This window comes from Aotus nancymaae, unplaced genomic scaffold (genome assembly GCF_030222135.1).
Source record: "Aotus nancymaae isolate 86718 unplaced genomic scaffold, 86718_ANA_hifiasm-v0.15.2.pri h1tg000108l, whole genome shotgun sequence".
In the NCBI taxonomy this organism is placed as follows: Eukaryota; Metazoa; Chordata; class Mammalia; order Primates; family Aotidae; genus Aotus; species Aotus nancymaae.
This window is the reverse complement of record NW_026988523.1, coordinates 43454768-43473771: the sequence shown is the minus strand read 5'-3', so window position 1 is coordinate 43473771 and position 19004 is coordinate 43454768. Positions and strand designations below refer to the sequence as shown.

At 41.0% G+C, this 19004-nt stretch overlaps 1 long non-coding RNA gene across 1 annotated transcript in view; it reads left to right on the top strand.

The window, feature by feature from the left end:
* Window positions 1-19004, top strand: part of LOC135272289 (uncharacterized) — a 110410-nt gene that overhangs the window by 77144 nt on the left and 14262 nt on the right. The gene's annotated exons all lie outside the window — the stretch shown is intronic.

The following is a 19004-nucleotide window of genomic DNA, read 5'->3' as shown; positions in this document are numbered from 1 at the left end:
ATTTTCTTTGGTTATTGATCTCTAATTTTATTCCATTGTGTTCAGTGAACATACTTTGTATATTTCAGTGTTTTAAAACTTGCTGAGACTTATTTTATGGGCCAAGATATCATCTATTTTGGAGAGTGTTCCATAGGTACTTGAGAAGAATGTGTATTCTGCTGTTGTTGAGTGGGATATTTTATAGATGGCTGTTAGCTCTAGTTGGTTCATGGTATTGTTCAAGAATTCTATTTCCTTATTAATCTATTTGTTATATCTATTATTGAAAGTGGGGTATTGATGTCTCAAATCATTATTTTTGAGTTGTCTTTTTCTCCCTTCAATTCTGTCAGTTTGCTTCATGTATTTTTGATCTCCATTGCTAGGTGCTGTAAAATTTTAGTTAATTTCATGGTTCTAAAACAGTTAATTCTGACAAATCAATTGCCAGTGTTCTCATTGCTTTTATGGAGGACAGACTTTTCAGAGATCCTTAGTTTCTATTTTTGCAGACATCACCCTTAGATAACAGGTTTTGCTGGTGAGTTGCACATGGCCTGGGCAGGAAAGAGGGTAGGCAAAAATGCTGCCAAGATTTTTTATCTGAACAATTATTAGTGTGAAGTTGACATTTTCTGATATGGACATTTGAAGTTGACATTTTCTGAACTCCAGGAAGATCATTCTTTAAAGCGGGGGAAATCAGTTTTAGGCATGTTGCCTTTACCTATTAGCTATCCAAGGGGAGATGCTAAGTCTCACTCAATGTACAAGTTTGGAACTGAGTGAAGTCCAGGCTGCAGGTGTAAAATCATAGGCAAAGACCGTAAGACTCTGCCTCTCTAGGCTTATTCCCATGATCCCCCCTCTGGACTAGTAAAACTTTTCTAGGTACTATCCCTCAAACATGCCAAACTGTCTTACTCCTCACTTTTGCTCACTTTGCTCTCTCTGCCTAACAGACTTTTTTATTCCTTGCTTAAAACTGACCCTTCTTTTAAAACTTACTTAGCTTTATCACAAGTCTTCTCACCAATGGAGCCCTCTGCTGTCTGCTTCTCCTCTAGCTCTCTGTTACTTACTGCTTGAGAAATTTCATTTAGTATACTTTTTACCGTGAATACATTTGTTTTCTATAACATTCCTCACCTTGGCTATATTATAAAATTATTTGTTTCCATATCTGATGTCTCATGAAACTCTGACATCCTTGAGACAAGGACTGATGAAATGTATTCGTTTTTATATTTCTAGGTTTCAGCACAGTGTTTAGCACATAGTAGGTGTTCAACAAGTATTTCTGAATGACTGTGGATATACTATGTGTTGGTTTCTATGTTAGGCAATCTTTTGCTTCACCAAAACGCAGGGTATCCAAAGCTGAATTTGTTTTTTAATTCTAACAAAATGCGGCCAACGGCAGTCATTTGCCCACTACCAAAAACCAAAACCTGGCACTCTCTTTTCACTAGTGTTCCTCCCATCCCTACCAACCCATGTCTAGGCAGTATTAGGTCTTTTCAGTTCTTCATCACAAACCTTTCTTCAATTCACCTACTACTCTCCTCCTCACTGTCACTTTCTTCTTCTAGACTATCATCTAACCTGAATTATTTTCAGAGACTTCCTGTGCTTCCCTGAAATCTCTCCACCCTGTATCCTTAATGATATTTCTGATGTTGGAACCGTATCGTGATGTCTGCTGCATGACATCCTTTGCTGATCCCCAGGATCATAAGTTAAAATCCAAACTCTTACTATGGCTTCAAAAATAATTTTTATCTCCAGCATCGGCTCTTCTATCAGTCCATATATTTTACTATATATCATCTCCTCTATTAATCTATATATTCAATCAGTCTATCTTCTCTATGATACTGAACTAGAATACTTTGCATTTGTCAAAGGCATTGCGCCCTCTCCTTCTACCAGGTCTTTGCACATGCTGCAAAAACAAAACTAAATAACCAAACAAAAATAATTACTCTATATATTCTATTCCTCTTTACCTAGATAAGGTCTTCTCTTTTTTATGTCTCATCTTAGATGTCAATTTCCTCTAAGAAGCCCTTCCCTGATCATGGAGAAGAGGTTAGGAGCCTCTTCTCTGTGTTCACAGAGCTCTTGGTGCTTAAACCTTGGTAGTACTCATTATACTGACTCTAATTGCTTGAATTTTTTTTTTTTAAATGGTTCTTGTGGTTGTGGTTGTGATTGTGGATGTTTTACCCACTGGGTTGTAAACTCCTTGAGAACAGAACTTCATCATCTGCATTTTCTAAACTTTGCATAGGATTTAGTGCAGGCAAGTTTTCAAGATTTCTGCAAGAGTGTACTAGGTGCTTTACTTAATTGAATGAAATACACTTAATAGTCATATGGGGTGGGTATGACTGCCTTCCTATTATCAATGAAGAACTTGATGCTCAGTAAGCATAAGTTGATTTCTCAAGTTCACAGACCCAGTAGGTGGTACAACTCAGTTTTTTACCAAATCTTTCTGACCTTAAATTTAGTGTTCTTTTTAATCAACCAGAGATATCACCACTATGGCACTTAGCCTACAGATTATTGCATTGTTCTTCATCTCTTCCTACAATTAGTCTATAACGTCCTTAAGGGTATCATTGAAGCCTGAAATTTCTTTCTGCCTCCCTATTTTCTGACACCAAGCAATTGCACAATATGCATTGATTATTTCATGTGAAAATAAATATTAATGAAATTTAATTAATCTGTACATACTAGGGCTACTTGTAGTTTTTATTAGCAGCCTTAACCCTCAGACCTACCCAGAATTTCCCTTCTGCTGAAAACCAAGACCAGATAAGAGAGAAAATACATGGAATATTGATATACATACAAACTTAGACATGGAAAGAACTTCTAGAGACTCTATCAAGTCCTACATTCTCATTTTACAGATGATGTGAAAGCTGAAGCCTAAAATGTTTCAGCAACTTATCACGTGCTACCGAAAAGATATTTAGCAGAACAGAGAGGGACACATTGATCTCCTTTCGGTATCACTATCTGACCACACTGCTGTGTAGCTTCTTTGTGCCAGTCATAGGAACACTAGTCATCAAGGCAGACTAATGAAGTTGACCTACTGACTCACTGATGAGGAACAAGACCTTGGGTGATTTGGGAGAATTGGAAAACTGAATGTGTCTTTCTTTGTAGGTAACAATTTCTCCCCTGGGGAAGGCAATACTAGCATCCCCACTGCAGCATCCTGGTGAGCTATCTGGACTAACACAGTGGGTGTTCAGGCAGCACATGAGCCGGGCGTGCTCCAGGACATGCCCTAGATACTGTGCGTGGGGCTACATTTGCATTATCTTCAGGGTTTTTCCAAAGCTGAGCGCTCTCTTCCATGAATTACAATAGAGGAGGTATATCAGGTCTATACAAAATCAGATTATTGAAAAGAAATTAATTATTGGAAATAAAAGCTCATTTTCAGGCATTTTGTGCATCCCAGGAGGTTGTTTTTCAAAGAAATTCTGCAGTACTTTATTTAGTGAATAAAAGTAGTGGTTAGACTAGAAGTCTTTTAATTTTTTTTTCAACTCTGAGATTGTATGAGTATGCTGATAGCATAAATGATCAGACTTCAATTTCTCTGCTTTTAGTAAGCCTCAATTCTTGCTGGAAAACCTGGAAGGAAATGGGACCAAGATAAATAGAGCATTTGCTCTCTGCCAAGCATTTCACGCACATTAACTAGTTTAATCCCCCTGGTATTTTTGTGAGATTCGAGCCTCACTTTATAGATGAAGCTGCTGAGGTGCAGGGAGATTTTAAGTGGCTTCCGAGGCAGCAGTCAGGCTTGGAAAACCTTGGGTTTAAACCTTGGCCTGTGTGATGCCCAAGCACAGGAAACCGACTTCGAGGTTCTTCCAGTCATTTTTATCTCCTTCATAGTTTACTCAAAACAAAATACAGTTTCACTTTGCTGAGGTCTATTGTCCTGGCACAAAAGTAGAGATGCTGTTATCCCGAATGGAAATTTAAGGAGAATTTTAAAAATCACATTCGAGGGGCTCCTTTGTGCCTTTTAGAACAACTGCCTCTTGACCGTCAGTGTCATTTTTACTTAGGACATCGTGTGGAGCTGCAGTAACTCACTTGCTCAGGTCTCTAATGCAAGGTTCCCAAGGTAAATAGGCTTAACTCAGCAATATTTACATAGATAGAGGAATAAATATAGACAGTTTCTTGAAGATGCCACCCAAGATTGAGAAGTGGACAAAGCCAGCCAATCAGCTGGCCACAAACGGATCCCTTTAAAAGCTTCCGTTCTCTAACTGACTTGGCTAATTACATTTTATGAGCTGGCCTGATTGTGAGCCTGCCAGATCAGCGGAGCCTTAGGAGCAGGCATGTGGAGTTACTTCTCCAGAGTTATAGTCAGTCAGTTAGTCAACAAGAATCGATTGGTATCTACCATGTATCAGGCCTTGCTTTAGGGACTGGAGACAGAGCAATGACAAAATACCTGACAATGAAGTGACATTCTAGAGGCCAAAGACAACATAAACACATAATATTATACTTTTGGATAGAGATGATTGTGAAGAAAAAAAATGGAACAAGGCAGCATGGAGTGACCAATGAGGAGGGAGGTGGGAAGGAAGGACTGCGTTACTTAGGGTGGCTGGGGATGTCCTCTTGGAGAAGATGATACTTAACTGAGGAGGCGGCAGCTGTGCAAACACCTGTGGAAAAGCACTTCAAGGAGAAAAATAACTAGTGCAAAGGCCCTGAGAAGGATATAAGCATGGTGCATTTGAGGGACAGAAAGAGAATCAGTGTGGTGGGAGGGTCGTGAATGAGGGAGCACAAATAACAATGAGGTGGGAAAGTAAGCAGGTACTGTAGGCACAGAACGTGGAACAAACACTGTTGTCTTTTTCCCCTCTTTCTGATCCCTGCCCATTCAGAAATGAGACTACAACAGCCTCTGGGAAGGAATACCTTTTCCCCTTCTCCAAGAAATGAATTGTGATTGGCTTGGACATTTCTCTTTAGTATTGATTAATTTAGGGCTAGCTAATGACTGTGACTCAGTTCTGGGATCTTAGGAAAAGTCTGCTTAGCACATTTGAGAAAGATTCTCCTCCCCGCTGAAGCACGTTCTTTTCTTCCTCCCTTTGGACATGTGTGGATGTAGTACTTGGAGCTGCAGCAGCCATCTTATACTCATGAGGTGCATCATCACTGCTGCACTGAAGATGATGCATCAAATAGATGGAAGAGATTAGGTTTTCAATGACACTGTCAAGCTCTTGAACCAACATTAGAGCCACTGACACTGCACTGAAGATGATGCATCAAATAGGTGGAAGAGATTAGGTTTTCAATGATGCTGTCAAGCTCTTGAACCAACATTAGAGCCACTGACCTTTGGCATTATTGAGTTGTAAACTATAATCACTTTCTGCTGGGTATTTGTAAACTGCAGCCAGAAGTATTCTAATATAGCAAGAATAGTGGACTTCAATGCTATTACAATGGGAAGACATTGGAGGGTTTTAGGCAGAGAAGCACTATACTTTGATTTCTGCTTCAAACGATTTCTCTGGATGCTGTTTGAAGAATGGATCGGAGTGGAAGCAGGAACACAGTGAAAAATGTCTTGCAGTAGTCCATGATTAAATAGGGCTGTAAAATGGAGACAAAATGAAATTTTCAGATTTCGGGTTTACTATGGAGATAATTTTCATAAGACTTGCTGATAGATTGGTTTGGAAGTGGAGTATAAGGAAAAGAGAAGACTAGAGGATGCCTCCTGGATTTGTGGCCTGAGCAAATGGACTTGGACAGGTGGGGTGTGGGGTCAATGGTTCTATTTTAGTAAAGTTAATTTTGAGGTGTTTATTAGATATCTGAGTAGATATATCCAGTAGGCAAATGTATAGACCAGTCTCGAGCTCAGGCCAGAGGTTTAGATAGAGATACAGTATAAAGTTTGGAGTCATCAGTGTTAGAACGGACTAGATAAAATCACTTGGGAAGAGTACAGATGAAGAAGAGGGCCAAAGACAAAACCTGGGGCACTTCAGTGTTAGGAAGTGTGGTAGAGGAGAAGGCAAAGAAAGGAATCTGAGGAGGAGAGGCCAGTGAGGGAGGAAGTAAACCAGGAAAGGCTGACGGCACCAAAGCCCAGAACAAAATGTGACACGAATGAAAGTGGTCAACCATGCCACGTGTGGCTAAGAACAATGAGGGAGGAAAATTGATCATCTGCTTTAGGAAGACCTAGTCAATGTTTCTCAATCTTTAATAAGCATAGAGATCACCTTGGAATTATTAAAATCATATTTTGGAGCTGGGGCAAGGACTCTGCAATTCTCTACTCTTTATTTTTTATTTTTATTTATTTATTTATTTTGAGACGGGCTCTCACTCTGTCACCCAGGCTGGAGTGCATTGGCATGATCTTGGCTCACTGCAGTCTTCACCTTGCAGGCTCAAGTCATCCTCTCACCTCAGCCTCCCAAGTAGCTGGGACAACAGGCATACACCACCAAGCCTAGCTGGTTTTTTAATTATTATTTTTGGTAGAGATAGGGTCTCACCATGTTGCCCAGGCTGATCTTGAACACCTGACTGAGCTCAAGCAATCTGCCTGTCTCGTCCTCCCAAAATGTTTGGATTACAGGCATGAGCCACCACGCCCAGGCTTCTCTGCCTATTTAACGAGCTGCCAGGTAACGCTGAAGCTACTGGCCCTTTGACCACACTTTGAATATCAAAGATCTAGCTTGTTGGTGCCCTTGACAAGAAGTCAAGTCCCAGTGGAGAAGTGAAGGATGAGTCATACTGGAGTGGGTTGGAGAGAGAATGAGAGTTTAGGGAGTGCAGACTGAAAATGAAAATGTGGACAGTTGTTGAGGGATCATAGTTTCACTCTCTCTCTCCCCTGCCACTTTAATGTGCTTGTCGGATTTGTATCTATGTGTGCCTGCACAAATTCATTCTCCTGGTCATGATCCCATGAGATAATTACTGTGATTCTTGAGGGAGGATCAGATTTTCCCTGTGTATCCCCAGTGCACCAGCCCTGGGGCTAAATCCTGGAGCAGCCCTGGCATTAGAGAGGCAGAGCATAGGGCATATAACCTTCAAACTGCCATGACTTTGTGTGTTTGCCACACAGTTGAAGGCATCACAGAACCACTCAGTAGACTACTAACGATGACATTCCTTTCCAGAGGCCTTCCAAGCACAGTTATTTTTGTTATAGGATATTTTATGAAAATGCTACACATAAATGTGATATGCACAAACTCTATATTGTTTATAAGACTATCTTACAGACTTTTAAAAATAAAGCATATTATACCACTCATATTTCCTTGGTTACCACGACTCTGGTGTCAGACTGCTTACGTTAACAATCCAGCTCTAAATATTTATTAGCTATGTAACCTTGAGCAAATTGCTTAATTCTCCTAAATTTCAGTTTCTTCACCTTCCAGGGATAAAAGTACGTAATAACTTTGTTGGGAGTATTAAGCAACCTAATAAATACAAATGCTTTGCACAGTAGCTGGCATATAGTAAAAGCTTTAATTATTTATCTGTTATTACATAATCTAATGCATTAAGTATGAAATAGTCCAGGAATTGGACCTCTAATACATTATCGAATTTGGTTGAATTTATAATGGTTTTATGGAATCATCAGAAAAGAAATGTTAATGATGGATAAATTATCATTTTTAGCCACAAATTGGCAAATATAAAAACCAAGTATAATGGCCAAAATACTGCTAAATAGCAAGATAATTTCCAGTGCTGCTTTGTTATGCTTTTCTAAAGATGTTCATTCCTGCTTTTTGGCATCCAGAGTCAAGTTTCTCCCTTGCCCCTCACCTTTCCACCTCAGAATCATAAAACTTTAAAGACAAACGATCTTAGAGATCAACTTGTCTGACTACCGCTATATAAACATAGGACCAAGGCTGGTTAATTTGGGCTGCTCTCACAAGGTCATATTAGCCATAAAGAAACACAGGATTGGAATTTAAATATAGGTCTCTGGATTCTTTAACCAACATTCCTGGATCATATGAGTGATGAGATTAGCAGGGGAAATGGTTTAGGTTAAATCATACAAAATGTCTTTGTGGCATCAGCCTGAGGTGTAAATAGGCAGCTGGCCCCACAGCAGGTACACACAGAGCAGTGTGGGTGGGACTGCAAACTCTTGACATCTGACCTCCTCATCCTTGCCCACATCATGCTGTTCCCTGTAGGTTCTGATCTGATGCCGTGCTTGTCTCTCTAAGTTTTGTGGTTCCTCCTTCTGGTTTACAAAACGACTCCTTTCAACCGCACTGACTACGTGGGCCGGCTGTCTGCTTGTCTGCTGCTTTAGCATGATTTCAAGACTTTTTCTTTCTTCAAACTCTTTTTTTAATTTAAAAGTTTTATTAAATCATTTAGACTTGAAGGAAGTCACAATAGTTAACATGCTTACGTGTGTTCTATATGCTACCAACCCAAATGGATTGATTTCAGAATTTTTATTAATACAAATAAACAGATTTATAGTGAAAAATAAAAACATGCTAGCAAGTTTGATAAACTGCTACCTATAATTAGTTTGGGGGAAGTGACAATCTACAGAATTAAATATAAGACATGATGTCATTAAGTTTAAAAAGTTCATAATTGGAAAACTTAGTTGTAATGTATGTGATCCATTTCTTACTACGGGTTTTTTCCTCCCCAAACTAAAAGTTTTAAGCAATTTATGCAAAAAGCTCCATTTTCCCTTTATTGGAGGTAAAAGTAGAAAAAGCTCTAAACTCTCCCTAGAACCATCTAAGTAATAGAGCTATTTAATGCTACAAATATGACTATAAAATTACAGAAATAAACCATTATACAATTTGTGCTCCTTGTCCTCCAAAATAGTGCAGATTCCTAATGACACCTGCTCCATGGGGAGCTGAGTGGAGTGTCCAGGGTCCCACAAATGTTTTCTGACCTCAGAAGGTTGAGCCTGGACACATGTGACTCACTTAAACCTGTTAAAGACCAAATTACCGGGATAAAAATTGTTGAATAAGTTCAACCTAAAACTGCTAGGCTGGGGTTCATTTGAGTATTTATATGATAAACTTCAGCAGGCGTGGAAAACAGCTTTCATTCCATGTGCTAGCTCCAAATGATTGCTAGTGGCTGCCTAACCTATTGTGAGTAGGATAGTGGTCTGCACTGCACCTTATCAGAAAGGAAAGCGTATGGAGGGAAAAAAGAGTGAATGCTGTTTAACTAGAAATGCCTGCCACAGGCCACTAAGTAGGGAGTGGTGGCTCCTGATGGCTTATTTTTAATTTCTAAATGGCTAAATGGAGCATTTTCTGGGACTTGCTTTGTAGATGTGCTCTTGGAGAGTTGAAGTTTTTCCCTAATATCCAACTAATAAACTTTATACTTCTCTACCTTTAAGGAGATAAAACCATATTTAGAGAATTTGAGAAGATCCAAGGAAGAGAAGAGTTAGGATATTAAAATTTGTTGAGGGCTTACTGAGTCCTATATACTTTTTGTGCATGCGACTTTTTTTTTTTTTTAAGCATTAAAAAATGTCCAAACAGGAGAGAATGATTTGCCCTGACTCTGAAGCAGAGACTTTGGCAGGGGTCCAATGTCTCAGCTGTTGGAAGAAGATAAGCTAGGGGTCAGGGAGCCTGCAGACACTGATATTTTTGGGTCACATTGTCACAGTTAAGTGTCAGAGAACCAGAAAGGCAACACTGAATAATGAGAGGAAATAGTGGGAAGCTTATTAACATATTTTATAAAAATTAATAACTATGACATTTCCCCAATGTTGCACAGTGCCTCAAGATCTCAGGCTCTGCTTAGTGCAAAAAAATGTTCCCCAAATCACCCAGCTCCTTGCTGTGGTGGACAACTCTGGAATCCCTAGAGACATCATCCCATGTGAGAACATTCGACAGTATTAAAACGTGGGGTCTAGGACTAGTGACTTGGGTGTAGCTTTTTGTTCTATAGCTTTCTGATTTTAAGATACTAGGTAAATTGTAAAACCTCTAACTCCATTTTGTATTCTCAAAAATGAAAAACTCCATTACATACTTTACAGCTCCATTGCATAGTTTAAAGCTTGCAGTTACTCTGTACTAAAAGTGCTAAGAGCGTCTTCAAAATATGCTTATGGCTGGAGGATGAAACTTAGCTTTACTGACCAGTTAACTCATGGCTTATTCTCTTGTAGATACCAATGAGGCTTTCAACTTTATAATATAAATTTCACTGGCACCTGTTTGTGGAGGACTTTATGCAAAGTAACCACACAAGCATATACACACATGCACCCACATAGCATATTTCTGGCAGCCCCCTAGAGACAGCTCACGTGGATCCAGGTGTAAATCCCTAGCTGCCGTGTGGGGATCCTGGATATTGCTGATCTCTCTGCCTCCAGCAAGTGTCAGTGGCTTCCCCAGGCAGTGCTGATGTTCTCTCCACACCCAGAAACTGCTGCCACCTCTTCTGTCACTGCCGCCAGCACCAGTGAGGCCATTCAATCCTTGCTGGATGCTACCATCTCTTGCCATTAATTCCGCTGTGTTCTAGAAGGTACTGCAAGCTCCTGCCAGCCACTCCTGTCTCCCTTGTGTTACCACTGTGGTTTCTCCTGTCTCCAAAAAGACCCTGAAATCTGCTAGGAATGACAACTGAGCTCTTAAGATAACATATCTGCACTTTGTTTCTTGGTTAAACAGGGGATATTATCTCCCCTTTTTTTCTGGCCTTCCAATATGTGAGAGGGACCCTAAAGTAGTTAGCTTATGCCCCCAAGACTTACCTACCATTTCATTAAACATGCTTGATCATTTGGTTTTTATTTATAGCACTCTCTCTGACTGGGTCCTAGACATGAGTCCACATGGCTGGGCTAAGGATAAATTTGATTTACAGGGATGAGAATCACTCTTCTCCAACAACCTTTGCCTTGATACTGGGTTTGGTAGAAATTGCTAACAGTTCTCCAGAACTTATTACATCTCTGTTTCCTCTAGTAACATATCCCCTCTTCCTGTGTCCCAATAAGGTAGCTGGGCATATGTCATTCAGTTAGAAACTGCATTTCCTGAGCATTCTTGTAATGAAATTTGACAATATGACCAAGTTTAGGTCAAAGGTTTCAAGCAGGACTGAAATATATTTTAATGGATCTGTTGAGGACCTAGGAGAAAGATCATCTCCTAAGGGAAGGGTACTGCAGTGTTTTAGTTTAAATACAGACTGTGCTGATGTAACAAAGAGACTCAAAAATACACAGCAGAGTAAGATACATGCTTATGTTGGCTTGAAATGGTGGCTGGATCCTAAAGAATTAGATGGGGGCTTCTCCATATTTTTTGCCCTTTGTGTAGGTTGGAGAAAAACATGGTAGTTATCCTTTGACTATGCAAGCAAAGATAATACACTACGGGGTGGCAGAGATACTCAATGGAAGAGAACTGGATGTTTCAGTGACCTTGTGGAGCATGGCTACCTTGTTACCCTGGACTGCTTCTCTCTAATTCACACAATTATATTTTTTGTCTTTTTTTGTTATGGCAGCATAGCCTGTACTTTGGTTGGTCTTATGTATGGTTCTTTACCTCCTTAGGATGAGCTTTCTTCTAGAAGGGTTCTTAGGAAACATGAAAATGATCTAATAGACCATTTTACTACCTCACTCAACATACCCAGGCATGTTTCTAAACGGAGCAGAGATTCAAGATGCACTCCCTGCTCCATTTTTGGAGTAAACCTCTTCCAATTACTACCACATAATTTGTTGTGGCTGTTGTTCACTAAGCTTGAGAAAATTTCCTATCTATATTTGCAAATCTATTTTTCAAAAGACTGTAAAATGTGTACCTTTAGGAATTATTTTATGTACTCTCTGACCTGTCGCTTAGGGCAGCAGTCAAGAAAATACTTGAATTTTATGGAAATTACAAAAAGGTGACTTTGTGCAGAGGATAACTGTGCTGCTTTTAAGGCAGGATCTTTTGGTGCCAGCTTTTACTGAAGGCACTAAGGCTATGAAATGCACAAGAGAGACTAGATGAACTCGTTCTTTGAGCTGCAGCCCTCCTAGGTGTTATATATGTGACTGCAGGGAAGGGGAGCCATTCCATTGTTGATGTGGAGAAAGATATAACACAATCTACCATGTTCAATCTGTGTATGCATGTTAATTAAGCAATTTCCAGCCCACATGTTCTGGAAAGCAGAACTTTCCATGAAATTCTCTGGGGGTGAGGCATAAAAGACTACACACTGAGTAAAGTGTACACTGCTCAGGTGATAGATACACCAAAATCTCAGAAGTCACCACTAAAAAACATTCTTGTAACCAAACATCACCTGCTCCCCCATAAACCTTTGGAATAAAATAAGAAAAAAAATTTAAGATGACAAACCAAAATGACCATTAATATTTGAGTACAGCTTATTAGTTGATGAAATAATTTTATATTCCTCACTGATATACCTTACTATGTTTTCACTGTCACAACCCTTTGAGGTATATACTATGATTGACACCAACTTAAGGATGCAGAATCAAAAACACACAGGAGAGAGGTCAAATACCTTTCCCAAGTCACAGACAGAGTATATGGCCTGAAAAAGAACCACAGGCAAATTTCATTTCAAATTCTCTGCCCCTACCAGTACTCAACATGATCTCATTCTTGTTGCACCCAACTCACCTTCCTCCTTAATCTTAAAAAGGATTTGAAATCAGTTTAATTTATAAACTTTAATTTATAAGTTAGGTGTGGCAAGATAATAATAACAACTAATAATAAAAACAACTAAGGAAAATCAGGGTTATTTGAACACCGCACTATGATACTGTGATGGTCAATCTACTGGCAGCTACTAAGTGATTGAGGGTAGCATAGACAGCATGGATGTGCTAGATTATTGCTGATCCTGAAAAAGAAAGCAATTGCAAATAAATGCTTTTAAGTTGTGTTATATAGCAGAATGGAAGAGTAAAATGTAGTGAGTTCACCTAAGGGAAAGGCAGCAGTTATATAATTAATGCAGCATCATAGCAAGATTTGAACCATGCAGTTGCGTGAAAAAAGTAAGAGACAAGGTGATTTCTATAGCATGATACCATACATAGAAGTTAAGAAAACATGTACAAAAAACAATGTCTGTACCATATTCCTATTGGAGCATATCTAGATTAAGCATAATAGAGGAGGTGCCTGGGGAGGGGAGCAGGAGGAGAATGGAGATGTTGACAAGTGTCTGTCATGAACTAATGAGTATGGCTAAGTCTCTTTGCACTTCAAGTCCTGAAGGGAAAAAATGCCTGACAACATTGTTTCAAGATCAAGGATGGATCAACAGAATAAGGGAGTCAGGAAGCCACTGACTTGGCCAGATAAACCTCAGAGTCCCTTTTAATGTTAACATTTTGTGTCCAGTGATTTTAATTCATTAGTTCATCCAATATTTATGGAATGCTTACCCTGTACCTGGCAATATTCTTGGTGCCTGAGTACATAAAAAGCAAATCAGAATGAGCCCCCGCCATTGTGGAAATTATATTCTAGTGAGAGGAGACAGGTAACAAGCAATAAACATAAAATTATGGTATATGGAAAAAGGTGATAGATACTAAAGGCAAAAAAAAAAAAAAAAAAAATCCAGGCAGAGGAAGATATTAGGTGTGCAAAGGAAGAGAGTGCCAGGGTGCAATTTACAATGAGGTGCTCAGGAGAGGACTTATTTTTAAAGGTGATATTTGAGCAAATACTTGAAACAGTAGGACATTCTATATGAATAATTGGGAGAAGAATATTTCAGGGAGAGATGTCAGCCCAGGAAAAGTCCGAAGGCAAGGACATGCCTGATATGTTCAAGGTATATACTGACTGCCACCAACTTAAGGACACAGGATCAGAAACACACAGGAATGAGTTCAAATACCTTTCCCAAGTCACAGAGCGAATATATGGCCTGAAGAAGCACCACATCTAAATTTTATTTCAAAGGAGGTCTGAGAATTTGGGATTTTGTCTGTCAGTTAGGAGCCATCAGAGGGTTTTGAACATGACATGATTTACATTTTAAAAGGATCATTCTGACTGCTGTATGAAACACAGACTGAAGGGAAGGCAGAAGTGAAAGCAGGAAGACCAGCAGGATGAAGTATCCAGGTGAGAGACGGTTTAGACAAGAGTAGTATTAGTGGAGATGTTAAAGGGTGGTTGAATTCTGAATAGTTTTTGAAGGTACAGTAGACCCCCCTTGTCCATGGGGATATATATTCAAGATCCCCTAGTTGATGGCAGAAACTACAGATAGTACTGAACCCTAGGTACACTATGTTTTTTCCCACTAATACATACCTATGGTAAAGTTTAATTTATAAGTCAGGTATGGCAAGATATTAATAATAACTAATAGTAAAATAGAACAACTAAAGAAAATCAGGGTTATCTGAACACAGCAGTATGATACTGTGATGGTATCATGCCAGAAGATTATACTAGCAGCTACTAAGTGACTAGGGGTAGCATAGACAGCATGGATGTGCTGGACAAAGGGATGATTCAAGTCCCTGAGAGTGGGCTGGTGCAAGATTTCATTACACTCAGGATAGTCCACAAATAAAAACTTATGAATTGTTTATTTCTAAAATTTTTTATTTAGTATTTTTGGATCAAGGTTGACACAGGTAACTGAAACCACAGAAAACCAAACCATAGCTAAGAGGGGACTGTGGTAAAGACAACATGAGGTCCTGATGACTGGATGTGGGTGTCAGAGAAGAGAAGAGCCAGGAATGGTGTTTTCAGTTGAACAACTGTAAGGAGGGAGTTGCCATGCCTGAAATGGGGGAGCAGACTGCAGACTGCATAGATTTGTCTGGGGAGTTGATAGGGGCTGGGGTGGAGCTCACAGGTTAAGCTTTGGATGTGTTAAGTTGAGATGTCTGTTACACATTATTCAAGTAGAGATGTCAAATAGGCAATAGATTTATGAATCTGGAGTTCAAGGAAGAGGTATAAAGATAAAACATTTCCAAGTCTTGCTCTAAGAATGCCATCCATGATATATATTAAGGATTTTCTGTCTCTTATTCCTGAGGATTTTATATCTAGAGTCTGTACAGCCATCACTAATGTCATTGTCACCACCACGACCAAACCCCTGCTGTGTAAAGGTATTTTGGAAAGTTTTCTGAGCATTTGAGTATATGTCTGTATTTTGGGCCTGCTCTGTACCTATCTGGATTGCTCTCAGCAGACTGAGTAAGTAAGTTTGGGCAGCACAGATGATATAGCCCAATGGCCGTCACATACTGGCATTCCAAGAGAAAAAGAAAAGGTCATGGTAGGAAGTAATTTAAAATCAGTTCCTCAGGTGTGCAGAAATACAATTCACATTTTGGAACATTCAGTTGTATTTTTAGCTCCCAATTCACCTGAGGCCTGAAAAGCAATCTCAGTCCATTTAGAGTTGATTCAGACACTTTTGGTTTAAAGTCAGTAAACTCCAGGTTTTCTCTTGTGCCTCCTTTCTGGGGCAGCATATATGTTCTGGAGTGCATAGTCACACTGGGGTGGAGACAAGTATCTGGCATGGATCTGTAACTGTCCATGTACAGAAATGTGCATGGCTACATCTCCGTCTTGATTGTCATCGTTCTTTCTCACAGGCGCCCACTGAGATCTCTGCATCCACATCTGGTCTTCTGTCCACAAGCTTTTCCACTGTGGGATTTTTTTGTCAAGACTGTGATACTCTTTCAGGTGTGCTGGTTCTCTCTCTCCACCCCACCTCACTCCCTCCATCCCTCTCTTCTTCCCTCTATTGGTTCCTCAACTCTTACCTCTTGGCTTATTTGGTGGTGATGAGGGGGAGTAGACAGAGGAAAGCTTGACTGCTCTTTCAGCCACTCTGAGGACCCAGGAAACATGTGGTGGGCTGTCCCCTTCTTCCCCAACTTCCTTTGTGGCCTGCTTGCTCTGTGTCTGCTGCTTGACACCTTAAAAGTGTAAGGAGCCACTGTGGGTGAGGCTCTACTCTCCCTCCCTGCTTTATGGAAAGCAGACCCTGGTTTCTATCATCTCCTTCAGTTTAACAGGGATATCATGCATTTCCCAGCAATGTCAATGCCCACAACATAATCCAAGATTAGTAGGCGGTATGGCCCATTCTCAGAAACTCAAACTAGGATCTTGGTTGTTTCCATTCCTATTGTCTTTCAACTTGTCAGTTCAGAGATTTTATTTTTCATTTACTTCTATATGGTGGGAAATGGACTAGACAATTATTTTTCTAAACCTATAATTTATGCCAGGACTGTAACGTCTTTTGTTTCTTATCTCTTGCTTGCTGTGGCTATACTTCCTGGGTAGGGTAGAAACCATGGTGTAAATCAAATGGATAAGATAGAGAAGGGCAATACAAAGAAAAAGATAGCAAAGAGATTTTGGAGACAAATTTATGTATCTCCCCAACATCATTCAGCCACACAATCTCTGGAGATCTGTGCTAAAATTTCAGCTTAACTGCTTTACCTCCAGGCTCCAGCTCAACCCTGCTCCAGACCTGGGCTTCTGATATAAGAGAAGCAAAGTACAAGATGCCTCAGACAGTGCACCCATCTGCAGGTCATCGTCAGCCCCCAGGGAACCCAGATAGAAAAACTAAAATTTTGAAGGAGGTGCCCTATTTGTCAGACAGTCATGTGTATCTCAAACATACACACATATGTTGGGGAGCATGTGAGATCATGAGGCTGTGAGGAAGGAGGTGGTGATCAGAGATAATTAAAAGAGCTCTGGACTCTGAATCAAAGGCTCTGAGTCCAAATCATGCTGTGTGGCTTTTTTCCACTTAACCCTCCCGTTCCTTCAGTACCCTTTTCTGAACTATGAAGGGGGATAGTAGGCTCACTTATCCACTTACTTGTTCAGTCATAAATTCAACATTTACTAGGCCTCCCCTGTATTCTATGCATTGTGCTAAGTGCTAAGTCACTATTGCAACTACTGCAATCTCTTATATTATAACCTCTGACAACTGCAGTGACAACCACCATGAACTGGGCTCCTACGGGATGCCAGGCACTGTGCTGAGTGCTTCATCTATGTTATTGCATCCAATCCTTGGGAAGAGGTTAATTCCATCTCTATTTTGCTGTTGAGAAAGAGAAAGTTTATGTGACTGAGGGACATATTCAAGGTTTTCCAAGTAGGAATAAGCATCAGTCAGGTTTTGGACTCCAGCCTTTCTGTTTCTGAAGCAAATGGATAAAAAAGATTAACTATCACAACATCATGTCCTTTGCAGCACCATGGGTTGAGCTGGAGGCCCTTATTCTAAGCAAATCAACACAGGAACCAAAAACCAAGTACTGCATATTCTCACTTATAAGTGGGTGCTAAACACTGAGTACACATGGACACAAAAGGAAACAGGGAAGGATCCAAGATGGCTGATTAGGAGCAGCTCAGGATTGCAGCTCCCAGCGAAAGCGCGGAGGGTGAGTGGATGCTGCATTTCCAGATGGATTTTTATTGCCCACAGACCAGGAGATTCCCAGGCGGAGGAGCCCCATGTGTCGCCAGTGTGGCTGTTGTGGCCGGCATGGCTGTTTTGCCGGCGCCCTGGTGCGGCGGTTCTCTGTACAAAATACACGGATCCAGGCGCTGTTTTAGCTGGCAATTGGAGCTCCTGGCAGACAGAGTCACCCGTTCAACTGATTAAAAAGGGGACTGAAACAGGGAGCCAGGCTAGGAGATTCCTGGGCAAAAAAGCACCACGAATCTCAGCATGGCCATTTCAGCCGGCGCGGTGGGTCGCCGCACAGGAAATCACACAAATCCCGGCGCCTTTTCAAAAGGCGACTGGAACACCTGGGAGACAGAGTCGACCATTCAAATTAAAAAAAAAAAAAAAAAAGCGGGGGGGCTCTGAGGCAGGAGCCAGGTGATCAGGCTCGGCTGGTGCCAACCCCACAAAAAAACAGCAATCAGAAATGCTCTGGATTAAGAGTTTCACAGCAAGCACAGCTGAACCCGGGACGGTCCAGCTCTGTGGGGGAGAGGCGTCCGCCATTACCGAGGCAGTCCACCACTACGGAGGTAGTCTGCCATTGATGAGGCAGCCTGCCATTGCTGTGGCAGCCTGCCATTACAGAGAGAGTCCACCATTATATAGGTGGGCGGCCATTGCCAAGGCAGTTCTAACTACACCTGTATAAACAGGACTGCAGGGAAGTTCACATGGCAGCTGGGCAGAGCCCACAGCAGCTCCACAAAGCCTCTGCAGGCAGACAGTGACTAGGCTGCCTCCTCGCTGGGCAGGGCAGCCCTGAAAAAAGGCAGCAGCACAACAGAAACTCATAAATAAAGCCCTAACTCTCTGGCACAGAGCACCTGGGGGAAAAAAAAAGGGGGGCGGTTTATGAGTTCTGCTGCAACGGACTTAAACGTACCTGCCCAGCAGCTCTGAATGAACAACAGAGCTCACAGCTCAGCACTTGAGCTCCTATAAAGGACAGACTGTCTCCTCAAGCAGCTCCCTGACCCCCGTATATCCAAAGAGTCACCTCATAAAGGAGAGCTCAGACTGACATCTGGCGGGTATCCTTCTGGGACAAAGATAGCAGAAGAAGAAACTGGCAGCAACCCTTACTGTTCTGCAGCCACTGCAGGTGATCCTCAGGCAAGCAGGGCCTGGAGTGGACCTCAGCAGTCCTACAGCAGAGAGGCCAGACTGTTAGAAGGAAAACTAACAAACAGAAAGAAATAACTTCATCATCAACAAACTGGACATCCACTCAGAGACCCAATTTGAAAGTCAACAACTACAAAGACGACAGGTGGATAAATCCACAAAGATGGGAAGAAACCAGCGCTAAAAGGATGAAAACACCCGAAACCAGAACGCCTATCCTCCTACAAGGGATCGCAGCTCCTCACCAGCAACGGAACAAG